We start from the raw sequence: 26,428 nt of genomic DNA on the forward strand, positions 1-26,428 counted from the left end.
TAGCACGCACACTGGTTACCACCGAATCGGTTAAGTGGGCAATTGACAGCTTTGCTCCATACAAATCGCCTGGAAAAGATGGAATCTTCCCTGTACTGCTGCAAAAGGGGTTTGATATCCTCAAATCTGTCTTGAAAAAGATTATGCTTACCAGTCTTGCTACCGGGTATATCCCTAAAGCATGGCGAGAAATAACCGTTAAATTCATTCCCAAAGGTGGGCGCTCGAGCTACGAAGAGGCCAAGAGCTTTAGGCCTATCAGTCTTAGCTTTTTCTATTGAAAGCTTTGGAACGGATAGTCGATCATCACATCAGAAATGAATGCTTGGTGGAATATCCGCTGCATAAAATGCAACACGCATATCAGCGTGGGAAATCTACGATCACACTGCTTCATGATGTTGTTTACAACATTGAGAAAGCTTTCTCGCTCAAGCAATCCAGCTTGGGTGTATTCCTGGATATTGAGGGTGCTTTTGACAATGTGTCCTTCCAGACTATTCTGGAAGCGACGCGCGGCCACGGGGTATCCGCATGTATCTCGGGTTGGATAAACGCAATGCTTAGCAACCGCATCCTTTGCTCGTCACTGAGACAGGCAGAGATAAGGAAGTTGAGTGTTTGCGGCTGTCCACAGAGGGGCGTTCTGTCGCCCTTGCTATGGAACCTAGTTGCCGATGGCTTGTTGAAAAAGCTCAATGAGCTTGGTTTTCCAACCTACGGGTTTGCTGACGATTATCACATATTAATTACCGGACTGAGCATCGGAACAATCTTCGACTTAATGCAACAAGCATTAAGAGCTGTCGAACAGTGGTGTCAACACGTTAAATTAACAGTTAATCCAAACAAAACCTCAATGGTTCTTTTCACGAAGAAGCGAATAACAACCGGAGTTCGTCCCTTACAGTTTTTTAACTCTGAGCTGCTGTGTGCGGATCAAGTCAAGTACGTTGGAGCTATATTGGATTCCAAATTGAACTGGTCAGCTCACATTGAGTTCAGAGTCAAGAAAGCGTGCATGGCCTTCGGGCAGTGCAGACGAACTTTTGGAAAGACCTGGGGTCTCAAACCTAAATACATCTTTTGGATTTACACGACAATTGTACGTCCAATACTGTCATACGGATGCCTTGTGTGGTGGCAGAAGGGAGAGGTGGCGATGGTCCAGTCGAAGCTAAACCATCTGCAAAGAATGGCGCTCATGGCGTTGACCGGTGCTTTCACTACTACTCCAACTGCTGCCCTTGAGGCCCTGCTAAACATCAAACCATTACACATACACCTTAAACAAGAAGCACTATCATGTGCTTACAGGCTGCAGGTTACTGGGCTCTGGAACAGTAACCATATTCATCTTTCTACCAGTCATACACGACTGTGGTCACAAATGGTTGCATGGGGTGAAAACATTCTTGCTCCCAGCGACATAACACTCACATGTAGTTTTCCTTTTAGGACATTCCAGGTGAAGTTTCCTTCCAGAGAGGAGTGGTTGTCTGGCTATTTGGAGAGACAACAACAAACGCAAGTGGCCTGTTACACTGACGGTTCTCTGATGGAGGGACGTGCTGGTGCTGGTGTCTACTGTCGTGAAATGAGATTGCAACAATCTCACTCACTAGGTAGATACTGTACTGTATTCCAAGCTGAAATCTTCGCGATTATGTGCGGGGTACAATCGGCACTTCAACAGGGATTGTCCGGTAAGGTTATAAATTTCTGCTCCGATAGCCAAGCTGCAATCAAAGCCCTTAGCTCAAACTACTCACGGTCCAAGCTAGTGATCGCGTGCCGAAACCAAATCGAAGAACTAAGCATTGTCAACACTATCTACCTTGTCTGGGTGCCCGGACACTCCGGTATAACTGGAAACGAATGGGCTGATGAATTGGCCAGGGCGGGTTCAGCGATTGACTTCGTTGGTCCTGAGCCCGCGCTGCCAATTTCGACAAGTTGGATAAGGGAAAAAATACGGTCCTGGGCTTCGTCCGAGCACCGCAATTATTGGAATAATCTACAAACGTGTCGCCAAACAAAGGCATTTCTAGAACAACCGTGCCCAGTGACTTCGAGAAATCTCCTACACTTTTCGAAGCTCCACTGCGGCATGCTGACCAGGGCTTTAACCGGCCACTGCAAACTCAATTATCACATGGCAACTATTCAGCGCGCTGAGTCCTTTTCATGTGATCTTTGTGAATCCGACTACGGAACCTCATATCATCTGATATGCAACTGTCCAGCGGTAGCGCAATTGCGATTTCGAGTTTTCGGCCGTCCTTACATAGAAGATATCATGTTTGGACGACTGAAACTCAGAGACATACTAAAGTTTCTTATCCAATGTGGTAAAGAGCTTTAGGCTTACTCGCAGGCGAGTTAAACTACTTGTGAGTTTAACTTACCTGCTGTTTGTTTTCTTTTATGTTTGTGTTGTTATTTTTCCCACCCTTCCAATTCTACTTCCTCCCTGCTCCTTCTCCTTTCCTTCCGCTCAGGTAATGATGAAAAGACACGGCAAGGCACAAATCCCCGACTACATACGGGGAACGTGCCATTTGAGCCAATATATTCTGATACCTGATACCTGATAATACCTGAATATGCCCGGTGCCCAGGACTTTCAGAGCTATCGATTATGGACGATACATGCATGCATATATAAACTATTTGAGTGACCATCAGTGGTTTAGATTTGCAATTAGAAGTGATTTGATGTCCGTTTCCAAGGATTTTTTAACCTTTAAAGTATTACGATTATTCCGGTTTATGTGAAAAATTCCTATATGGTTGCAGCAACCAATCTGTAACTCCGGAACCAAAGATCTGATATGAATGAAATTTAATACCAGCCATAGGTCACTAAGGAAATTGGAAAGTACCCGCACCAAGAACCGTCATAGGTGGTCAATATGGTCAAAATGGCTTTGAATGATCATTAATAGTCAAGACCCGCAAATCCAAGTTAGTTTTAAGAGTGGGGATAGGAGAGCCACTAAGCATACTACGTTATATCCTGATGATTTTTACGTCTATATTATTTTTCTTGTAGCTCCTTCGGGAACCTAACTTCACACGCATTTGCGATAGTATCAAACGTTTGTTGACGCTTTTGAAAATAATCGAAGTTTTTTGTCGTTAAAGTGGAGAACCATGAACCATTTGACATACATTTGTGAAATACTAATAGTTACGATCACACGCTAATTTCCATTGTCAGAGGTATTATATTGTAAATCATTATTTATTAATTATATATGGTAATATATTGACCGCACTCTTCAACCCGTAACTCCGGAATCGGAAGTCCGATCGACGAAAAAACCAATAGCAGCTTATACCGTTCATTTGAAAGTGCACACATACAAACATTTGCCGATTTCGACGCACTGAGTCGAATGATATGTGAGATTCGGTTCTCCGAGCTTCGGTTAAAAAGCCGACTTTCAGAGTAATTACATATTCTTTCTATTGAGAAAGGCATAATCATGCTGCGTAATGTTGCAGCAATCGGGCAGATTTAACATGTGCTTCATATAGTTGCAAGACGATATTTGAGGATGGTAAGTTTCTTGGCCAAGAAGTAATGATGAAGTACGGCGGGATTATCGTCCACCAAATGAAAGTTGCCTAGACTATAAAAAATCTTTGTGTTTCGAGATGTGTGACGTGGTTTTCCTAAACTGAGCGCGGAAATTGTTATATTTTATTTTTTTTTGTACGGAACTTGTTAATATCGACAGAACCGGCGGTTAACTATTAAGCCCGATTGGCGTTCACCCCAGCATGTCTAGGTTTAATCTTAGTTGAGGCCATTAGAATTTTCTAAGATGAAATTCAATTCAAAATTCATTCGTTAGGAAATTGGCTCAACTTTGCGTTCATCGTTTGACCATAAACTGAGATTTTGAATAACATAGTTATTAGCATTTAAATTTTTGTGTAGCCAGGTACCCTCGTCGGCCTGTTAAAGGTGTTTTTTTGTTGGACACATAACGGTTAATTGAGGTTGCCAATATTTTTTAATAGAATATTCTCGATGAATATAATAAATTATGATTAGGGCGTATAAGGCAACTGTCAAACTTCACTTTGAGTGAAAATTCCGGACAAACGGTTACTCGTAATAAAAAATGTTCGTGGTACACAAAATTGATAAGTTTTCTCTTTCATTAAGTGCTGTGAACTGAGTTCGACCAGTAACGGTTTGTCCGGAATTTTACTTCAAAGAATTTTGACAGTTTTCGTAGTTGTGAAATCCAAATATAGGACTGGTGGTATCCAATGGGGAAAAACGATCGGAAATGGTGAGTGAAGCTTCACGCTTCAGCTTCACAAGCAATCATGTGAAAAAAAATTCCCCACCCAGAGGCGAGACTCGAACTCGCAACCTTTGAGACTCCGGCCCAATGCACTAACCCTTATGCTATCCCTGGGTATGGTGACATCCCAGAAAGAACATATGATTATCCCACTGGCGACGGTGATCGTACCCTGCCTGCAAAGCGAGGAATCACACACAACGGCAGCTGATCGATCACCCCAAACACATTCGATCTATTTAATTTCTCCGTTAGATACCAAGGCCCGGGTTTTTATAATCGTCTGATGTCTAAATACCCAGGGATAGCATAAGGGTTAGTGCATTGGGCCGGAGTCTCAAAGGTTGCGAGTTCGAGTCTCGGCTCTGAGTGGGGAATTTTTTTCACATGATTGCTTAGCTTCACTCACCATTTCCGATCGTTTTTCCCCGTTGGATGCCACCAGTCCTAAATAAGGTATTGGCACTTAAGCCAAAAGACCAAAAAATTGAATTATTAGTTTAATCCAAATATAGTTACAACAACTGTAAAATTTTAACTAAAAGTAAAGAAAGATCGGTAAATGGTTCACAGTCTAAGAGTGTTCTCGTAACTTCTCGTGTAATGATCTATGTTAGACAGTTGATAGATACCTCTTACAAAGTTTTTCATATCTTCAACTAAGCCTAACTAACCCTCGGAGTTTCAAACCAACTGCTATGTAGTTTCTTTCGGAACGTTCGCAAAAACCCGATATTCGTCTTAATTTAAATGAATTGGCTAACCACCACTCACTTACCGTAAGGATAATGGCAGCTAAACTACTCCCTGGTTTTATAAACGAGAGCAAAAAATCCCACCCAGATCTTCCAAAGAGTGTCCGAGGATACCGCAAGCCAACCACGCCACCATCCAGCACAGAGGACGGGTTCACTTTCATGCTAGCAGCAAAGGGCTTTTAGTTTGGAAAATTAAACCCGATCTAAGAAGATGTTCAAAGCAAATCGCGTCAGAGCACTTTAGCGGCTAAATGAAAACTCCCATGCAAAAAGGGCAACCGGCAGCAATGCGTCGGCCAGAACCTACCAGACCCGGTCTGGGCCGCGTTGGTGTGAAATCTCATCACGCTGTCTCGTTATTCTTCATTAGAGGATTTTCCCGTCCGCTCTGCGAGGTTCATCTCGAGCATACACAGAAACAAGTGATTTAAACTTTATTTTTTTTCTTTTCTATAACCTTTTCTACGTTCAAGAGTTCAAACTACCTGCCAGTCTCGGATGCACCGACATGCATACAGGGGAAACTACGCTTGGTCTTTTCCAACAACTAGCACCTCCCCTCCCCCCCCCCCCCAGGAAAGCCTTGTGTGGGTGGGTAAAGTGGCGTTTTTGACCAGAACCAACAGCCTGAACTGCCTGCCTGATGGCCGCGGGCGTATTCATGTTTTATGACCATCCGTCGCTGTAGGCAGTGTCGATGCTGTGATGGTTGCTTCCAACACCAACCTTTGCAGGACTGTGTGGTAGTTGGGGTTTCCGTCCTACTCCGCCGCTGGATGCAGTTTTTTATATTTTCTGTTCTTGTGCGAAGGAATTGGCGCGGAGTGCGGTACGAAGGAGTTAAGTATAATCTTTCGATGGACAGACAATTGACTAACTATATTCGACGAAATTACTTTTCAAATTTTATTTCTTCATTGGATTGGTATTGGAAATGAGATAAAAAAAGCAAAATATTTCTGTGTCCTGAAATAAATATTCAAAATCGATTTTTTATATTACCAATAAACCCAGTCATCGACCACCCGTCGTCCTAGAATCAAACATTGAATGGGCTAACGAGAGCCATAAATTGTTGAGCCCAGCAGCAGTAGCAGTCGAAGCAAGTTTTACGAGCTCTCGTATAGTTGCAGTTTGCGAGCATCCCACGCTGACGCCATCCAACCGGATTCGATGACGACGAAGATCCTGATGGAGAAGCAGGCTGGCAGGTTGGTTAGGGTAGGTAGGGATGGCAGGATTTGCACGATGCAAGCGGCTGCTGGATGTCTTCCGCTTCTCGGCACTGAAATCGGTGCTGCATTTTTACACACAAAAGCTGGGCTACGGGCAGATGTGCATGGTGTAGGCGATGGTTGCTGGCGGAACCCGACCGAGACAGTCGAAGCTAACCGGAAGGAATTGGCGGTCGATATATGTGCGAGTCAAAATTTGCTTTGTGACACTTTCCAACGCGAACAGGATCGTAAACTTGTGGAGCGGCAATTTGAAGATTTTTCAGATCGATGCCAACTCGATACCTAGTTGAGTATAAAATTGTATTTACGCAAGGGAAGCGATAATCGGGATACAAGCGATAACGTCAGTAGCAGGCCATGACGTCCATTGAAGGCTCTCGTGGAGTAGAACCTTTGCTGGAAGGGCAGAACGAACATTACCGATCATCTGTTGCATTTGCAATCGAATAAAAAGGTTTGAAAATACACACCGGTATAGTTATGTTACTGCTCTTTGTGCATTGGATGTTTATTAGTAGGGGCAAGAATGGCGTAGTTGGTAAATCGATTACTTTGTATGAAGCTCACCTGGGTTTTGCTTCCAACTCCCACACATAGAGTTAGAACTTTAGAATGAAGTTTGACAGTTGCCTTATAAGCCCTAATCATTTATTTATCGAGAATATTCTATTAAAAATTATTGGCAACCTCAATTAACCGTTATGTGTCCAACAAAAAAAAACACCTTTAACAGGCCGACGAGGGTTCCCGGGTACCCAAAAATGGAAATGCTCATAACTATGTTATTCAAAATCTCAGTTTATGGTCAAACAATGAACGCAAAGTTAAAATTTGAAACCGAGAAGATTCCAAAACCACGAGATACAGCCTACTGAAGCAATACCAAGAATTTTGATACCCATTGTCAGTATTCCATTGAAATTCACAAACAGTTTCCCAGCACTGCAATATGCTTCCGGAAATCCGGATTTCCGGGAACCGAATGAAGTAACCCGATTCATTTTTACTAAGCCTAAAAGTGGATAAGTAAGGTACCCGGGTACCCTTGTCTGCCTGGTACGTAGTAAATAAATTCAGGAGCCTCTTCTAACTTCCCCCTTACTATATCAACAATATTATTAACCAAAAAGCTTTACTTAGTGAAGTTCTAAGACGTCACAAAGTTTCAATTTCCAGCTGTGGATAAAACAGTGGAATTTCACATTTGCTTAGAATACTCGGTTGTATTAATACCTTATTCATCCAATGACGAAGAAGATAACTGGCAGGGTACGAATGACTTATGAGCATGTTAATAACAAAAAAATTAACTTTGAATGTTGGAATATATGGAAAGGACTATAATATTTCAAATGTTTATAAATTTCGCACAATGGTTTATTTTTCGTTTTCATTTTTATAATACAAAGAATTTATTGAAACGCTTTTCTATTTTACCCCACATTATTCCAAGAATCCCTTTAGATCGCCCTATGATTTACATATGCATCAAAAGGGCATTTCTTTCTGAACAACGAATAAATAAATTTAGCTGTTACTACCTGCTACTCTACAAACCATAGCCGCTTAAAGCTATCACAAAACAAAAGAAAAAAAGCCATGCATCCTAAAAAACGAAGAGATAGCGAGTTGGTCTATTGCGCAAAAAGGTGTGTTTTGAAAGCATCGACAACTTTCTAGAACATTGAAAAATCATATAAAAAAGTTACAGTAAAAGAAAACTTTTTAAGGGGGGCATTCCGACATATATTTCAATTTCACCCAATAACTTTTTTCGCTTAATAGATAGTAATTTTGCTACTTCAGCAAAGTTTCATAAAATCATTTCGTCCACAAACTTTCCATATATGACTTTCAATTTTGGCAACAACTTGCAACGTTATTTTTTTATTTAAATTTTATTTATTTAAATCAAAATTTTCCAACATTATATTAAACTACTTAAAAAATAAAGAAACCTTTCCGAAGACATCAAAGTGCCATAATCAATAGTTTCGTCGCAAATATCAATGCTTTTTTTTATTCCGTCCCACAGTGCGGCGTTCGTGTAGTGAGAATTCTCGCCAACGAAAAGGTATTCCCTCTTACTTGAGCATCTCAGGCAAATGCCCTCAAGGTATTACACATTCTCAACGAACACTAGTCACGTATCCGAGGCAGATTTCTACGTGCCAATATTGCGAGCAGCCCCTACACCACGGAAAACCTTGCGTAGAGGCTACTAAGGGAATTCCACCTGCTACGACCAAAGCAGGTATACAGTCGTCGTATGCTAAACCACAACCGGTTTGTAAACCTGCGGACCGGGCACCAGCTCAACAACGATCGGGCCCAGTACCACTAAACCAACTGCCATTACCAATATGGAAGTTACAACGATTACACCAAATGTCTCCAAACCAACAACCAACATAACCAATAAGGAATCAAACACCGATGGAGAAGGATTTACAGCAGTGATCCGGAAGTAGAAGAAACAACCAAGAACATCCTATCTTGAGCATCATGAATGCAGTACGGATGACGATATGGATGTGAACGAAAACGCGAGAGAAGACGGACCGTCTTCTCTCGCGTTTTTTCATTTTTCACAACGAAGGAGGATCCCAACATGCAGCAGCAAGCTGCGTCAACAAGACCTTATGGATAGTTGAAATTTTAATTTTTACGCATCGTAAAAATCTTAAAAGACCCCGGCTCAGTTATGCTAACGCATTGGGTCGTATCAAATATACAAGAAAAAAAATATGATTGACAAAGATCACATGTATAATGTGTAGTTTGCAATGTGCCTGGAAAAATGCGACAAATTCTTCGACATTTTCGGACTCACACCGGCAGAACCTCAGCACCAATCTGGTTGGCTCGCTTTCGAACTTTTTTTTTTCATATAAATATTGCCCACCACACTCCCCCACACCAAAGAACTCATACAAGAGCCCCCTGGTAGTGGACAAAACTTGTCTCAGTCCACGAACAATGGCAACAAAAACAAACAAAAAAAATAAAACAAACTGAGCTGAGACAGACATTTATTGATGTGCAATTAGTTTAAGATAATTAACTAAGGTGGAATCCCAGTGGAAATAGATTTCCTGTTAAGGGATCCACATTATAAATTAAATCCTGCTGACGGATGTTTACATTAAATTACAAAACAATATCATTAATTAAATATTTCGTTAAGCCTATGTTTAAAGTACTGTTTCGATCTAGCCTTGAAGATGGTACGATTGTCGATTCTCTGCATGTCAAGTAGAAGTGCATTAAATTTGGTAGAATGCGCTTTTGGCCAAGGTTTGTGGCTGCTCGAATGCGTTGCAAGTTACTATTTCGACGTGTTGAACAAGAATGTGTTAAAGTTGTAAAATGTATATTATGCCTCGCGATGGAATTATGTAGATTGTCGTGTATGAATAATAGTGTTTGTACGTCACATAAGTGGGCTATGGGTAAAATAATGGGTTCTCTCGTCGGGGAACTTTTCGTCGGAGTAGGCTAGATCTATGTGCCAGCAAATAGTGTCTATCTGCCTCCGCTAATTGCAAAAATCTATGTGTGAAATCAATAGGCAAAACGTTGACATTTTTTTGAGTGCTGAGTTGTTGGTTTTGAACATTTTTTTCCTGCTCAGAATGTTCTTTAACATTTTTTCATATACCTATATACAAAAAATCTTCATATGACCCCCCCCCCCCCCCCCAAGGTGGATAAAACAGGTTTTTAATTTTATTATAGTGTAAAAGTTCACGAAGAACATCAAGCTAAAGTGACATAAGAATCGTTTAATAAAATATCCACCCAAAAGATTGGTTGGGAACCCGTTCAATTTAACCACGTTGAGCTAAACTTTTATGCTTTGGCGAAAATAGCTCATAAACTGAACAAACTAATATTTTACGCAGAGGTAAAAAAAATCAAAATAAGCCCCACCCATCCAGGTTCACTTACCTATAATAGCCGAAATCAGAAGGCCCAATTTGGTTAGCGGAGCTACGGAACAGACGAAAGTATATGGAAACGTGTTTGTGTTTTCCAAGGGGTATAAAAGGTAAACGAAAATCACGGTCCTCTCGTACCGTAACGAGTTAAACAAGGTTCGTGGGAAAACTGGATCATTTTTTGCCTTTCTCAATAGAAAGGTATTGCAATTGCTCTGAAAACCGACTTTTTAACGGAGGCCCGGAGGGCCGAGTGACATATACCATTCGATTCAGTTCGTCGAGTTCGGTAAATGTCTGTGTGTGCGTATGTATGTGTGTATATATGTATGTGTGTGTGTATGTGCGTCTGTGTGTGTGTACGCGAACACAATCTCACTCACTTTTCTCAGAGATGGATGAACCGATTTTTACAAACTTAGTCCCAAATGAAAGGTGCAACGTTCCCATAGGCTGCTATTGAATTTCTAATGGATCCGACTTCCGGTTCCGGAATTACAGGGTGATAAGTACGAACACGCAGAAAATGTCGATTTTAATAAATTCTGCAATGAATGTATAAAGGTGAAAATTTTTCCAAAATATGACCACAACTGCTTCGATTTGTAGTATTAGGTCACTAACATCCATTCAAAGTCTATTTGGCCACATTGGCCACCATCCTCGGTTCCGGAAGCCCCGGCGGAAGTATCTAAATTCAGAATAACAGTCACATCGGTTTCTCGGAGATGGCTAGACCGATTCGACTAAACTTGGCCTCAAATGAAAGGTATTGCGTCCCCGTAAATGGCTATTTAATTTCATCCCGATACGACTTCCGGTTCCGGAGTTACAGGTTGTGGCGTGCGATCACATAGCAAATTGTGATTCAAACCGATACTCCGATGAAAGCAAAAAAGGTAAAAATTTCGCTAAAATGTCTCTCAAACAACTTAAATTTGCTGTTCTAGGTCACCGACGGCCAACCAAACTTTCGTTGACTACATTAACCACCATAGACGGTTCCGGAAGTGCCCGGGAAAAGCGGCCATCTTTCATAACTAGCAAACTCATATCAGTTTCTCGGAAATGGTTGGGTCGATTTTCACAAACTTAGTCCCAAATGATAGCTATATTATCCCCACAGATGTCTGTAAAATTTCGCACGGATCGCTTGTATGGTTCCGGAAATATAGACTGAACGGTCCGGTCACACATGAAATTCCCATATAAGCCTGAACTCATATTTTTTTTCAAAGGGGGGACCCCATGAAATTTCAGAAATCGAATTCGTATTTTTGATGCCAAACATCTTTAAAATGCATGAAACGTCGAGATTTTATGTTATCTCGAAAAACATTTTTTTTTATAAAAATCGACTTTTTGGGACTTTGCCGATTTCGCACCTTTTTTCAGTTCAATATTACCGTGGCTGTTTTTTCTTTTTCAAAATTTTAGAACTCGAATAATGATTTATTTTCCTGTATATAGTTGTCATGTGAGGTATAATAATAAAATGTAATATATGCATTTAAAAGTTTTTAATGAATATAAACATCGCACACATTCTCGTGATTCATGATTGAGAAAGGCACAATTGCACCGCTAGGTGGATTAAAATAGGTTTTTTTCTTCTCGTCTAGTTGGGTACAGGTCACAGGCTAGCAGAAAGGTTGACCACATGATTATTACATGATGATAATGGTGATGATGATGAGGATAAAGGTCCTCTCCTACATTTTACCAACTGAACGAATGATTCAGTAGAACACAATAACTAATCGCAAAGCTTTAAGAAAACTAACTAAAAAATTTGTTCGCCATGAAATTTGAACAAGTACAGCTTGACATTCCAGTAGTCAACTAGTGATGAAACCTGAAATTTGTAGCTATGTGGTTACCAATCAATAAGGCCACACACTGATATAATATATTCGTAAATCGCTAGGAATTAATTTCGTACAGAAAATTTTCATAAAATATACGAATTTTTCGTACATTTAATGAATCGTTCGTAGTTCTATTGAAACACTTTTATTTTTTATTACGAGTTTCTCGTGAAAACCACGAAACGACTTTCGTTGGCTTATTACAAAATGGCTTCATTAGGCAAACGAATTGTTCGCTGCTATATACGAAAGTCTTAATAATATTTACGAGCACCATTCGTCAAATCGTCAACGTCAAAAGAGCTTCAATAGAGGTAGAATATGGAGTCATTGTTGCTATACGTCAGATAATTGTTGATCATCACGACAGTCTCGGTCTGACTATTTTGTAGCCGTATCCGGGTCCGCCGGTTTCAGGAATATTTCATGAACCTATTTCGCTTCCATTTAAATCAGAATCTGCAACAGTACGGATTCAGTTGAGCCTTCGCGAACTGCTCGTTGGTTTTGTATGAATAAATTTGAGTTTTTCTCTTCAGGAGTAATGTCTAAATAATATGCTATTAAATACAAAAAATTCTCTAAGATGAACGAAATAAATTCGTGCGACCAACGAGATTGTTCGTAATATACACAAACGTTTAATAAAATAAATAAAACATTTCGTTTCATTCGTGTAAAATAATGTCGTTATCAACGATAACATTTCTGCAATGTACATTATATATGAAAAATTTACGAAAGCTTTTGGTATTACTTCACACCACAATCTTCTTAGTCCCCAATAGAGGTGAGCAGGTTGAAATAAACTCGATTTTGCCAGATCGATCCTTTTAGCTAGCTAAAAAAATCGTTCGTAATATACATAAACTTTCATAAAAATAAATGAAACATTTCGTTTCATTCACGAAAAATAATGTCGTTATCAACGATGACATGCGTGCAATGTAAACTAAATAAGTGAGATTTGCGAAAACTTTCGTTCATCAAGTGGCCATTTATTCGTACCACAATAAAATCGATTTGGCCACATCGATTTTTTTTTAAATAAAAAAAAATCGATGTTGTCAAATATCGATCCCAAAAGATCGACTGAAAACAACAGGCTAATAAATACGCAAACTTCTCTAAGATAAACGAAATGGATTCGTGCGACCAACGAAAGCGTTCGTAAAATACAAAAACGTTTATTAAAATAAACAAAACATTTCGTTTCATTCACGAAAAATAATGTCGTTGTCAACAGATAGAAAAAACGGGCCCGGGGGGTCCAACGTACGGGCCCCCACCACTGTATATTGCCCGTGCATCACAAAGTTAAAGTTTGAAATCCATTGTACTTACTGATATTATGTAGCTATTTTACACTGAAATTATATTGTTATGTACCAGTTTTTTCTCTAGTTGTTTGTAGTGCCAATGACGGTAAAAACGGAGGGCTGTTAATAGTATTTTGTATACGTCTTCGTACGTTTTGGTTACTTAGAAGAGGAATTTTTCGTCAATAGTATTAGTAAAAGTAAAGAAATGAAAGATTAAAAATGTAGTACATAATTGCAAAAATTATAAACAAAAAAAAATCAAAAATTCCACAAAAAACAAAATTAAGGAAAAACTTTTTATTGAAAGTGTGTACAGAAAAACTACAAGTCGCAAAATCAACCACATAAACAAATTAAAGTCAATTGTTTTTGTATAATCGAAAACAAAAACCAAAACAAAACATGTAAGAATCGATAAAAGAACACAGGAAACTAGACAATCAAATTGCAAAGATTAAAAAAGTCGAACATTGTTGAACAAATGGTGAAAATAATAAAAAAAATTCGCAGATGTTGAAAAATTTTGAGAATCAATGAAAATGAAAAAAAACAACCAAAAAATACGAATATTTATATAAAATAAAAAAGCATAAAACTGAAAAGCTCGAAAATAATAAAATATATTCAATATTAAAAACAAGAAATATTTAAAGCAATAGAAAAAGTGAATAATGCGTTAAGAATGCATAAAAGTAGAGGAATAGATATAAAAGACAAAAATAAAATAAACATGAAGAAATTAAAAAAGTGAATTGAACAAAAACGGACAAAATGGAAAACAAAAAATAGTATAAAACTAAAATGGTATACCATAGAAACACACAAAATTGAAAAAAAAAATATCAAGAAGAAATTGAAAAAATAGATTAGATTACACTAGTTTACAAATTTCAAAAAGTTGTGATATCCTCAACTTTTTTTTATCATTTCCGTAGTAAAATGGCCCGCTGAAAACGAAAATGCGATTGAAAAAATTCTGTATGGAACAGATTTTGAGATATTGCGAAAAAATCCGTTTTTGTATTTTAAAAAATTGGCCCTACACTTCATCACAAATATCTCCAGTTGTACTCTACCGATTTTAATGATTTTAATATCATTTGATCGACAATTGCAAGACCTATCAATTATTCCTAGAAAATTTTTTGATCACTATTACAATTAGATCTCTATTCAGTAATTAATTAAAAAATTATTGCTATTTCTTGCAAAATTTTGGATTTTTTTTTTATTTGACGGTAAATTACTCAAAGAAGAACGATTTATTAAATATTTTTTATTCGTGGGTATTGAAATATGATCAATTACGAAAATAATGAGCGGTTGTTCATTGGAATCTAAATAAAAATATAGAATCTATGAGTATTTTTGTAAAAAAGAAAAAGTCAGTTTTTTAGAGTTTTGCGTATCTCATATAGAAAGGTTATGCAATCGGTCGGAATTTCGACTTTTCAACCGGGGCCCGAAGGGCCGAATAGCTTATACCATTCGACTCAGTTCGTCAAGATCGTAAAATGACTATATGTGTGTGTATGTGTGTGTATGTATGTATGTATATGTGCATGTGTCAAACAAACTCACCGATTTTTTTTCAGAGATGGTTGGACTGATTTGTACAAACTTAGTCTCAAATGAAAGGTACTACCTTTCCATCGGTCGCTATTGATTTTTTATTGATCCGATTCCCGGTTCCGGAGTTACAGATTGAAGAGTACGATCACCCTGGAAATTCATATATACACTGGTACCACCATGATGTCCAAATGATGAAATACATATTAAAATGTGTGCAACATTACTTGTATTTGCGAGTCCAGATCGTTGATAACCCATCGGAGTCGTAACCGGAAGTCGAATAGAAATAAAATTCAATAATAGTTTTAAGTGACATAACACCTAAGTTTGGTTATATCGGTCTAGTCATCACTGAGAAATGGATGTACCTGTTATTCTGAATTTGGATTCTTCCGCCGGGGCTTCCGGAACCGTCGATGGTGGCCAACGTGGCTAACGCGACTTTGAATGATTGTTAGTGACCTAGAGCTACAAATCCAAGCAGTTGTGGTCACATTTTGGAAAAAAATTCACCTTTTTACATTCATCGCCGTATACGTTGAAATCGGGATTTGCTGCGTGTTCGTGCTTATCACCGTGCAATTCTGGAACCGGAAGTCGGATCACTTAGAAATTCAACAGCAGCCAATGGGAACGTTGTACCTTTCATTTGAGACCAAGTTTGTAAAAATCGGTAAATAATTCGCTGAGAAATAAGTATGACATTAACGTAGGGACTTGGTAAGTTCCCCGGGGCATTAGGAACCATAATAGGTGGCCAATGTGGTCAAAGCGACTTCGGTGGGTCATCAATGATCTAAACACGCAAATCCTAGCAATGTTGCACACATTTTAATATGTATTGCATCATTTGGACATCATGGTGGTACCAGTGTATCTATGAATTTGCAGTGTGATCGTACTATTCAATCTGTAACTCCGGAACCGGAAATCGGATCAATAAAAAATCAATAGCGACCAATGGAAAGGTAGTACCTTTCATTTGAGACTAAGTTTGTACAAATCGGTCCAGCCATCTCTGAGAAAAGTCGGTGAGATTGTTTGACACATGCACATGTACATACATACATACACACATACACACACATATAGTCATTTTACGATCTCGACGTACTGAGTCGAATAGTATAAGATATTCGGCCCTTCGGGCCTCGGTTGAAAAGTCGAAATTCCGACCGATTACATAACCTTCCTATATGAGAAACGCAAAACTCTAAAAAACTGACTTTTTCTATGTTTTACAAAAATACTCATAACTTCTATATTTTTATTTAGATTCCAATGAACAACCGCTCATTATTTTAGTAATTGATCATATTTCAATACCCACGAATAAAAAATATTTAATAAATCGTTCTTCTTTGAGTAATTTACCGTCAAATATAAAAAAATTCCAAGATTTTGCAAGAAATAGCAATAATTTTTTAATTAATTACTGAATAGAGATCTAATTGTAATAGTGATCAAAAAATGTTCTAGGAATAATCGATAGGTCTTGCAATTGTCGATCAAATGATATTAAAATCATTAAAATCGGTAGAGTACAACTGGAGATATTTGTGATGAAGCGAAGGGCCAATTTTTTAAAATACAAAAACGGATTTTTTCGCAATATCTCAAAATCTGTTCCATACAGAATTTTTTTGATCGCATTTTCGTTTTCAGCGGGCCATTTTACTACGGAAATGATAAAAATATTGTGAGGATACAAATCACTGTAAACTAGTGTTATTTAAAGAATGGAAAACAACATTAGAAATGAAACTTGGCAGAAATTCAAACAACAGCCTAAATGCAAAACGAAGAAAAAATGCGCATAATGACAAAAAAATATATCTAACGTTTTCTAGAAAAATAAAAAAATGGAAAATGGCCAACAGAAAATAGCACTTTCAAAATAGGTTATATGGAAAAATGAAGAATAACAAAAATGAACAAAATGAAAGATTAAGAAACATGTGTAAAAAATAAAAAATTATAATAAATTAGTAATGAGATAAAAAAAACTACGGAAAACGGATAGCTAAAAACTAGAAAACTTGTACCAAAATACGAGAAATGTAGATAAAGGGACAATGGAACGAATTTAAAAAAGGAAAAATGCAAAAATATATAGAGAAAAAATAAAATAGAAAAAGGGAATGCTAAGAATGAATGGAACTAATAGACTAATTTTAAAAGTTTGATGGAATGACAAAAGAAACAAATGAAAAAGCAGGGTATTAAAATATAAAACAAGTGTAAAAATAAAATAGAATGGAAAAATTGCAAATAAAATGGAAAAACTGCAATGACTAAAAATTAAGGTAAGTGGTATGGATAAAAATGCAAAAATAAACAGCGTGAAAAGCAGGATAAAATAAAAATATGGTAACAATGGAAATAGATAAAAAAGCAGAATGTTGAAATTGCAGATATACCACGACTTGCAGCCTCCATCAGTGTTTGTATCAATATGCGAAAGACATCAAAAAAGAAATGTGTTTAATATAACATTCCACCAAGTCGCTCAAAAACAGTGCTTTTTAAAGTGCTGAAAAAAATTGATCAACGAAATTTTAACAAAATTTTAAAAAATCCATGTAAAAATGGGGAAAATAGCGAAACATGGATCAGATTACAAATAAGGGTTGTGGTTGGATTTTACGCTATGCTGGTTTCGAAAACATTCATAAAACCTAAATAGGCTCTACTTTATTTCTTATGTAGTTCGTAGCACAAAATATATCATATATTCTTCACATTCACCGCAAAGTGTAATGTTGTGGTAGAGCATTTAGGTGTATTTTTTCGCATTTGTGAAGAGTTTTGTTGATTTAGTGGGTGCAGTACTGCACATCCTTGAATATCTGCAAAAAATCAAAAAGCACCAGCCACTCTCGCTGTGAAGGATAACCCAAGCGAACTGTGCTCTGCTCTACAGTAAACAAACGCGGAGCGTAAAATCACACTCCAGTGTCTTTCAAGAATCTTTGTGAGGAGCATATAATCCGTTGATCCATTGAAGTGAAGGTCCTGTGGGGTAAAGTGAATCTGAACCCAAATGGTGGTGAGCACTTTTTTAATATATTGGCCAACACCGAGAGGGGTCCTACTTATCGATTAGGGTCTGCAACCCGAGAATGATGTTTATGATGACTGTGTGCTAGACGATTTATAAAATGATGCTGAGAGTTCCTTATGAAGAAAAAATTGCAAAATAATCCACTGGATTCATCCGGGCGAAATCCGAATTACATGAACAAAGACCCGGAATTTGACTCAAAAAACCGGTATGGCAACCCTAAATAGAAGGTTGAGAAGTTTTCTTTTTCTTTCTAATTACTTTTGATAATTACCCAGCAGTTGCGAAGACATGACAATAAATAAAAAAAATCGATTTCATATTGACGAAATTTGAAGGCAACCTCATGACTTCTAATCAAATCATTAATTTTTTACCCCTAGCAAGCCTGATCTAATTTTTTTTCGATTATACAAATTTTAATCTAAGGGCCATTCACTTCTTCATTCAAGTTAAAAAAAATTTCTTTAAAAAATTCTCCCTTCCTATGTGCGAGGTTAGGAATCGAACCCAAATGAGCTGCGTACATGGCAGTCGATGTACCAACTACGCTATGCCCGCCTTGGTCTGATCTTCTAATTGGTTACAAATTCATATATTTGATATTCAATATGCAGTAGTTTTTAAAATTATACACAAGATATTGAATTTTTTTTGAAAGTCATGACCAAAATTTTAATTTCCGTTAAAAATCCGGGCCCCCTTCAAAACTCCGGGCCCGGGGGGAAACACCCCGTCCCCACCCCCCTCTCGGCGGTCCTATCAATGATAACATTCGTGCAGTGTACATTAAATGTGTAAAATTTACGAAAGCTTTCGTTCAGCAAGCGGCCATTCTTGTTCATGAAATGAACGAAACGTACTGTTTACAATGCACGAAAATCCTTCGTTGCAGAAATCGACTAATGAATTTGTGCATTGCACGATCGATTTCATTATATTTACGAATTTATATTATCAGTGCAGTTTCAGACAAAAACATAATGATTTTTTTCAAACTCATCAGTGAGAATTTATATTAATATGGTATTAATTTTCCCGTTGTGCGACGGTTGATTTTTCCTGTTGACACTGCTCCGGAACGCGCTACAGCAGTAGTAGGCCGTGATAGTACTTTTTCAAAATCGACTCTCTCCTACACACATACCCACACACACACACAAACACATGCTGCTTTCAAACTACCATCTCCTGGGATGTGAAAATTATTATATTAAGTACATATCATGCGAAACGAGATGAAAGAACCACCGTGACGTTGGTTTGACGGCGGGAAACAAAAAGCAAAACGGCTGGAAGCCGGCCCGGCGTAGACTCGATTGCGGTATTCGTAAACATTTCATTAAAATGTTTGCTTACGCCCAGAAACCAACCCTTTGCTGTACACTGACTGACTAACTGACTGACTGACTGACAGACAGTATTGTGAGGAACTAGGGGGGGAGGTGTAGCTGACAAGTGACTTGGTAAACCACAGCCGACATTAATTTATGAATTCATTAAAATGTGTGTGGTGCAATGGAACAATTTCGGGTGGGAAAAACGGTTGACGGTTTTCGTTCCACGTCGGGCTTCTGATGAAACGTTTTGTTGTCTCGGGTACTCGAACGAGTGACGTCGTTATCAAGTTGTTTGGTCGTTCTTTCCAGTAGAGAGCTTCAGTTTATAAGTTCAGTGGAATCTACTTGAAAAGTTTGAAGACACGAGGCAAACAAAGATGGATCTTTGAAGAAACTTGTAGCTTGCTTATCAGAGCGATTCCAGTGATTAAACAGAAAACTTTTTTTCCGAGAAAAACAGGGAATCGCCCGCCAGCACTGAGATAGTAATTAATTTCCGCACAGCATCCCGCACCTTTCCCAAACCGGAAACCATCAGTTTCAGCAGCGGAAATGTTTGTGTGGCTCACCCATCATTATTCATGTGACATGTTGGTCAGTAGGTTATAATCGGGATTATCCAGCTGAGCCGCCCGCTGATTCGCTCGTAAGGATTAACGAGATTTCCCATGGTAATCGTTTGCCATTATGATGTCACCCGCGCAGCCGAAAAATCCTGGTCACAACCGGCCATCATATTTGCTCTGTGGGAAATGATTTCCCCTACTCCCTCATTTTGAATCTATCCCGGGCAGACGTTTGCTAGAAATGAAGATCAGTGCGTTAATTTTTCTTTATTTTTTCGTTTTATGCGCGGGATTCTGATGGGAAATGGCTTCCCACCCGCTGTGTGGGGAAGAAAATGGCGTTTGGAAGCAGCAAAAGTTCTCCGCTGTCTGGTTGTTCAAGGTAACGCAGTATTAACCACGTAATAAAAATTTATGATCTGTGCATAGCCCGGTCGGTTCCTGCAGCATCAGCAGCACCGAGGCGGCCTGGGCTATGCAAGTTGCCGGAGCGCGCTTTATTAGTTTTGCAGCGGAAAAGTTATCTCGGGTGGGGAATGGAAAAATATTTGTAGCTTTTAGTGCTCATATTGCAGGAGAACCTGTTTGCCTGTGCGGGGATTGGGTTTGTACTTAAAGAGTTTATGCTTTGTTATTTTTTTTTCTCTCGCAGAATCATAAGCTTGAATGAAATAAATATAAAAATCTACCAGAACCAAAACAAAATAAAGTGTTAACTCGTAAAATGATGAAACGAAACTCATATCTTCATCTAGTATTCCGTGTGAAATCCTGCCGTTTATTTCGTGGCCTTTAAACTCATACATAAACAGGAATTGAATCGCACAAGGTCTCCGTAGTCGCTAGTCACTTTCTCGGCTCGGCAGACGTTTTTTTTTCTGCTATGCGGTATTCGCAAAAAAGAAAATCGTTACAACAAACAGTAGCGAAAAAGCCTTCCCATGTAATATTTAAATACAATTATTTAACCTTCACTCGTTGCTTGCTCCATGCACACAACCATACAAATACACATTTCCCATAATGAAATCATGTCCAGCAAATAAATCACTTCCCAATGGGATGCGGGGATGGAAAATGCGGGTATCGCAGCGTAAATGCAGATTGCAGACGCTCGAGAACAGATTTGTTTGCTGGGTAGAAATGCGTTGCCATGAGTACCAAGCTACCCAAATGTATACTGTAGGTACGTACACAGAATGTGTTTTTCTCTACCGAATTCCGGAGCACTCGTGTCTGCGCTTGCTTTGTGATGAGTCTTTTTTGCTCACAGATTTTGTCAGTTTTTTATTGAATGTTTTAAATTTAGCGACAGTCGAGTTTTCTATTCAGTTAGAAAAATCTCTAATTCTGTGCACGGGATTTGAGAATCGAACCCAGGTTGGCGGCGCGCTGGAAAACCTAACATTGGCGCGCAGATTAGATTTTGGAAATATCTCTTACTTGATACAACATAGCCCTACACTGAAAACGTACGACAAAATTATCCATCTAATGCATCAAATTAGAGCAAAGTTTTACCACACAATTTTTCGTAATCCCTAGCGTGTACTAAATCTGGTCCAGTTACGGAAATAGCCTGCGGGAAGACGACTTTCGTGAAATAAGCTGCACGGTAGGCAAACTTTACCAGCACCAAATTGAATAAATATTTTTCCAACTAATTGCCATATGGTTTCACGGAGAACATAGAGAGGCCCAGTCGTGCACGGAACCCGAGATAAACTCATCCTCACTGGATGGCCAGTATGTACACACACACACACACTCCAGCAATGTGGGCTTGCAAGCAAATTAGATTTTGTAAAATGTTCACAACCTCGTAAACTTTGACTTTATTCACAGCTTGACTGTTCCCATTTGTTGGGCAAGCGGCCGGGCAGCTTCCACGAGGCGATCATGTGCACATCAAATCCATTACTTCGGGGGTCCACTTTCATCTCGGAACATTCCGTAGTCCGTAGGCTGAACCGTAATCCCCTGCTGTGTGGCTACCCAAATCTGTTCGTTAGGGAGCAACTGTTGGGACGGGGAAATGGGGTGAAACGTATTTTTAAGTTGTTTTATTGAACAATGCTTTTATTTGTAATTGCGGTAAAATTAAATTCCTTTTTTTAACTAACTACAAACGTAGAACTACGTCTTTTTTTCCATATTGAGATACACTCTTAAAATGAAAGAAAAAATTATACATAATCATTAGTTGCTAGGTTTTGAGCGCTAATCCAGCCATTTCACGATAAATTTTAGAGATTGGTGCTGAAAATCTTTTTTGGTTAGATGTAACTCTCTGCTCTGACGGTATTACGCATTAGTTGGAAAACTGGCTCGAACCAGACGAGTTCGTCGTTATCTGATCATTAGTACATTACTTGATTATTTTAACGTTTCGCTAGATAGCTACAAACTGGGACCTCCACGAAGAGGACTTGGCGACTAGGTATCATGGGTATCTTCCGACAATTGAATCTCCAAGTGAGCTCGGGGATAAAACACACTCTTTCATGGTAGCAGCAACCCAAGAGGCTTTTTCGCTTCGAGTTATGAATGCTTCTAGAGGACCACCTCAGTAGAATGCCGAACTTGCAGTACCGTCTTTCCGCATGGGCACGGGATTTTGTGGGCCCCGCACTGAGGATGGGTATAAATCCATACTAACGTCTGTCTTCGAAAAAAAAGGTGCACTCGAATATTTGCAACTCTTCAGTGCATTGCTAAAATGACAGAAATTTGAATTGAAAGTGGTTTACATTTTAAAGTCTTTATCAATATCCCTATGCATCATATCAATGAATCGGTAGCAAAGCAGTTGAGAATCGCACATTGATTCGTATTGCATGTGATCAAACCATCAAAAAGTATCAGACAACTAAGCAGAATGATACTAGCGGCAAGAAACGCATCAGGGCAAGGTCAATCCAACCGTTGCACAAATATGTCAGTTCAAGTTTCAATTTATCTTCAGCACAACCAAGGAAGAATATAAAGTTCGGAAGGGACTGTGCCGTAGCGACAAGCAGAACACGATGACCAACAAATCTCTGTCTGGCAAGCGTTTTGCGGACAAATGATTTAATTTTTATCACATTTGGGACCATCAACTGACATATATACATAAGTAAACCCCTCTAAATTCTATTACTTAAGCCTGGACTCTCTTAAACTGGTACCGAACCAATAATGTTGTTTTTTGGCCTAAAAGAGGTTAATTTTCAAACATTCTAGAACTTCGCCTTATCGTGCTTAAAAAGAGCAACCCCATTCTTTTTGTCAATAATAATAATATTTTTTCATGATAATACGAAACCTTGTGATCCTGAAATAAAATGATTTAAGAATTTAAGAAATTCGGCAGCGGAAACCGAATTCAGCCGAAAGTTATACATGTCCTGCCATTGAAGAACCTCCAGAAGTGAAGAGCGGATTAAGTCAAGTAACGCCACTGAAACAATATAAGCTGAGTGAGCTGTCACGGATGGTTAGGAAGTTACTGATTAATCCCCCTAAGAGTGAGATTTTTTCATAAATTTTCTTAGAAGTGAGTGTATTAAAATAATTCCTTCAGCATATTTGTAGCTCTTACTTTCGCGAATATCTTTACTGATGACATCAAATACATATTTCGAATACTTTAAAAGTTATGACTTGTTGTTTACCTTTTGTCGCCTATTTATTGTTCAATGTAGTAATAATCCATTTAAATGAGCAAAATATTTATGTGTGTCTTACAGTAGGCGTGTCAAATAAGTGACCATTCATAAATTACGTAACGCTTTTAGGGGGGGAAGCTAGTTCGACAAGTTGTTACATATTGTGACATAGGGGGGACGGGGAGTAAGCTAGATCGTTACGTAACATGTTTTCACCGAAGAAAAAAATTATTTTCAAGGAATTTGTTACGTAATAGGGGAGGGGGGATAAAGAAATTTGTGACAATTTGTTACATGGGGGGAGGGGGGAGTCAATTTTGGGCAATTTTTGCGTTACGTAATTTATGAATGGTCCCTAAATGAAATAGTTAATGGACGATTAACATGCCTTCACGCCTCCCTCATTCATTAACTTCCCAACTGACTGAAACATTACAGAGAATGGAATGCTTGAGTGCAGAGGAAATATAAATTTCTTCACCAACCAAAGCATTTATTTGTTTTTATGTGGACAGTTCAAAGGCAGAAGCTGGCATCTTCTACATTTTCGAGCATAACTGAACTGTATAATCTATATCTGGTGCACTATTGCTCAATAATCCCTCTCATAGGTAGCGCTGTGTCGGGAGAACAAATGACGAGGGAAACGAACCAAAGACTTCATTCATCGCGACGGGCATGAATTGAATTTTGTTTTCTTTCAAGTTCACGCAGGGATGTCAATTTTTTCGAGTTCGGACTCAAACTGATATTATTTATTTAGTTATTTATTCCAAGTCGTCAATCAGATGTAGATCGCTTTCTTACAGTAATTATCAAACTAACTTAACACTAATTAAAATTTTGATTTACTTTAAACTGCTGCTTAAGTTTTGTTTTCGACATAGTAAAGTCAATGATTTCGCAATACTTGTTGTAAATATTCATCATTTGGTTTAAAGGGCCAAACTTGGCATAATTAGTACGATGGCGAATTGCACAAAAGATTTTGCGGTTGCGCAGTTGTCGAGAAGGAGCATAAAAATTTAGTTTCGATAATAGTTCGATTGAATCAATACTATGTGATACAATGTCGTTTACAAATGATACCATAGAAAATTCACGACGATCTTTCAAAGTTTGAATGTCAATTAGCATGCACCGTGCTTCATAGGATGGAAAATGTAGTCCAGTCCAACCTAGTTTACGAAGTGCGAACATCAAAAACTGCTTTTGTACTGATTCCATCCGGTTTGCATGCGTTGTTGAAAAAGGCGACCAAACTACAGGGTGTTTGGTTCATGGTTAAGAATCTCTCGGGGGGTGATAGACTGTCATATTTGGAGAAAAAAATTGTTCCACACATACCCTCAAATCTCAACCGTTACATAGTTCAATAACTAACTTTTTGTGTAAAAAACTTATTTGTCGTAAAATACCTCTAACTTTAAAAGTATACTTTGTATTTTAAATGTTTTAGTTCCATTCGAAAGGTGAGAAAATTTCCTATTGAATGATGTTCTCATATCTTTTAGTTAATTAGATTTAATTACCTTTTAGCTGTAAAGTAGTTAAAAGTTAGTGTTTTTGAGGAGGTTTTTGCTAATTTTCTCGAAATAATGAAGTATGATTATAGCAATATCCATTATCCAAAAGTTGGGTTTTAGGACGATTCATAATTTGTTCTTGGACGTCATATTCCTCATTTCTTTGTAATTTCATTACTATACATTTCCTGTAACCGACTTGCAAGTGCTTAAAAGACTCTAATCTAAAAAATATGCTTAATATCATTATTTACAAGATTTCATTGGAAAGCTGAGAAAATGTCCTTTCAGTGTATGTACAAATATCTTTTAGTTAAGTGTACTAAATGATTTTTTACTGACGAAATAACTCAAAATTTGTGTTTTTTGGAGAGTTTTTTAATTATTCTAATTATTAATCAACAAAATTTATCGTTACTATTGTTCATTTGATGCCCCTTAATGTTCTCTATAACTTTTTATTTGACACTTTGTCTATATCTCTTCTCATTTTGCTGCTATTTAATAGTTAACACAGCATGACCTCGCCACAAATGTAGTGGGTTCGAAATCGCTATTTTGCATATGAAACGATGTGATAAAAACGATTTTTCGTCGAAACCAAACGAGATAATTTAATGAAGTTAAAGAAATAACTGTAGAACTTGCTGAGATGCATTATTTCCATGATAAAAATGGTGATGTTTGTTATTTACTATTTTAAGAAAATTAACGAAAATGCTAATAATAGCACTAACTTTAAACTAATTTACTTCTAAAAGACTACTAAATTCAGTTAACTGAAAGGTATTAATACATTTTTCTCTGTAAAATTTTCCTGGCTTTCGAATAAAAAGAAAAAAAAATACAATAAGTGCCATACTTTTTCAATTAGAGCTGGTATTAGTGAAAATGAGATAAAAATATCCAAGTTGAATAACCCAAACTCATGAAAACAAGAAAAGGTAAGTGTATCATGTCAAAGAACGAATTATGCAGCTCTTCAAGACTAACAATCTGGATTATTAAAATGATGAGGTTAACTATTAGGATTTTCAAGAAATGAACGAAAAATCTATTAAAATTATTTAATTTTTAAGAAATTAATTTGAAAAGGCTACTTAAACTCATTAACTGAAACATATGATGGCATCACTCAATGCGAAATTTTCTTACCTTCCCAGTGGATCTAAATTATTTGAAATATAAAGTATACTTTTTGAGTTAGAGGTATTTTAAGACAAATAAGTTTTTAACACAAAAAGTTCAATAACTT

The sequence above is a fragment of the Topomyia yanbarensis genome, chromosome 3, assembly GCF_030247195.1.
Source record: "Topomyia yanbarensis strain Yona2022 chromosome 3, ASM3024719v1, whole genome shotgun sequence".
In the NCBI taxonomy this organism is placed as follows: domain Eukaryota; kingdom Metazoa; phylum Arthropoda; class Insecta; order Diptera; family Culicidae; genus Topomyia; species Topomyia yanbarensis.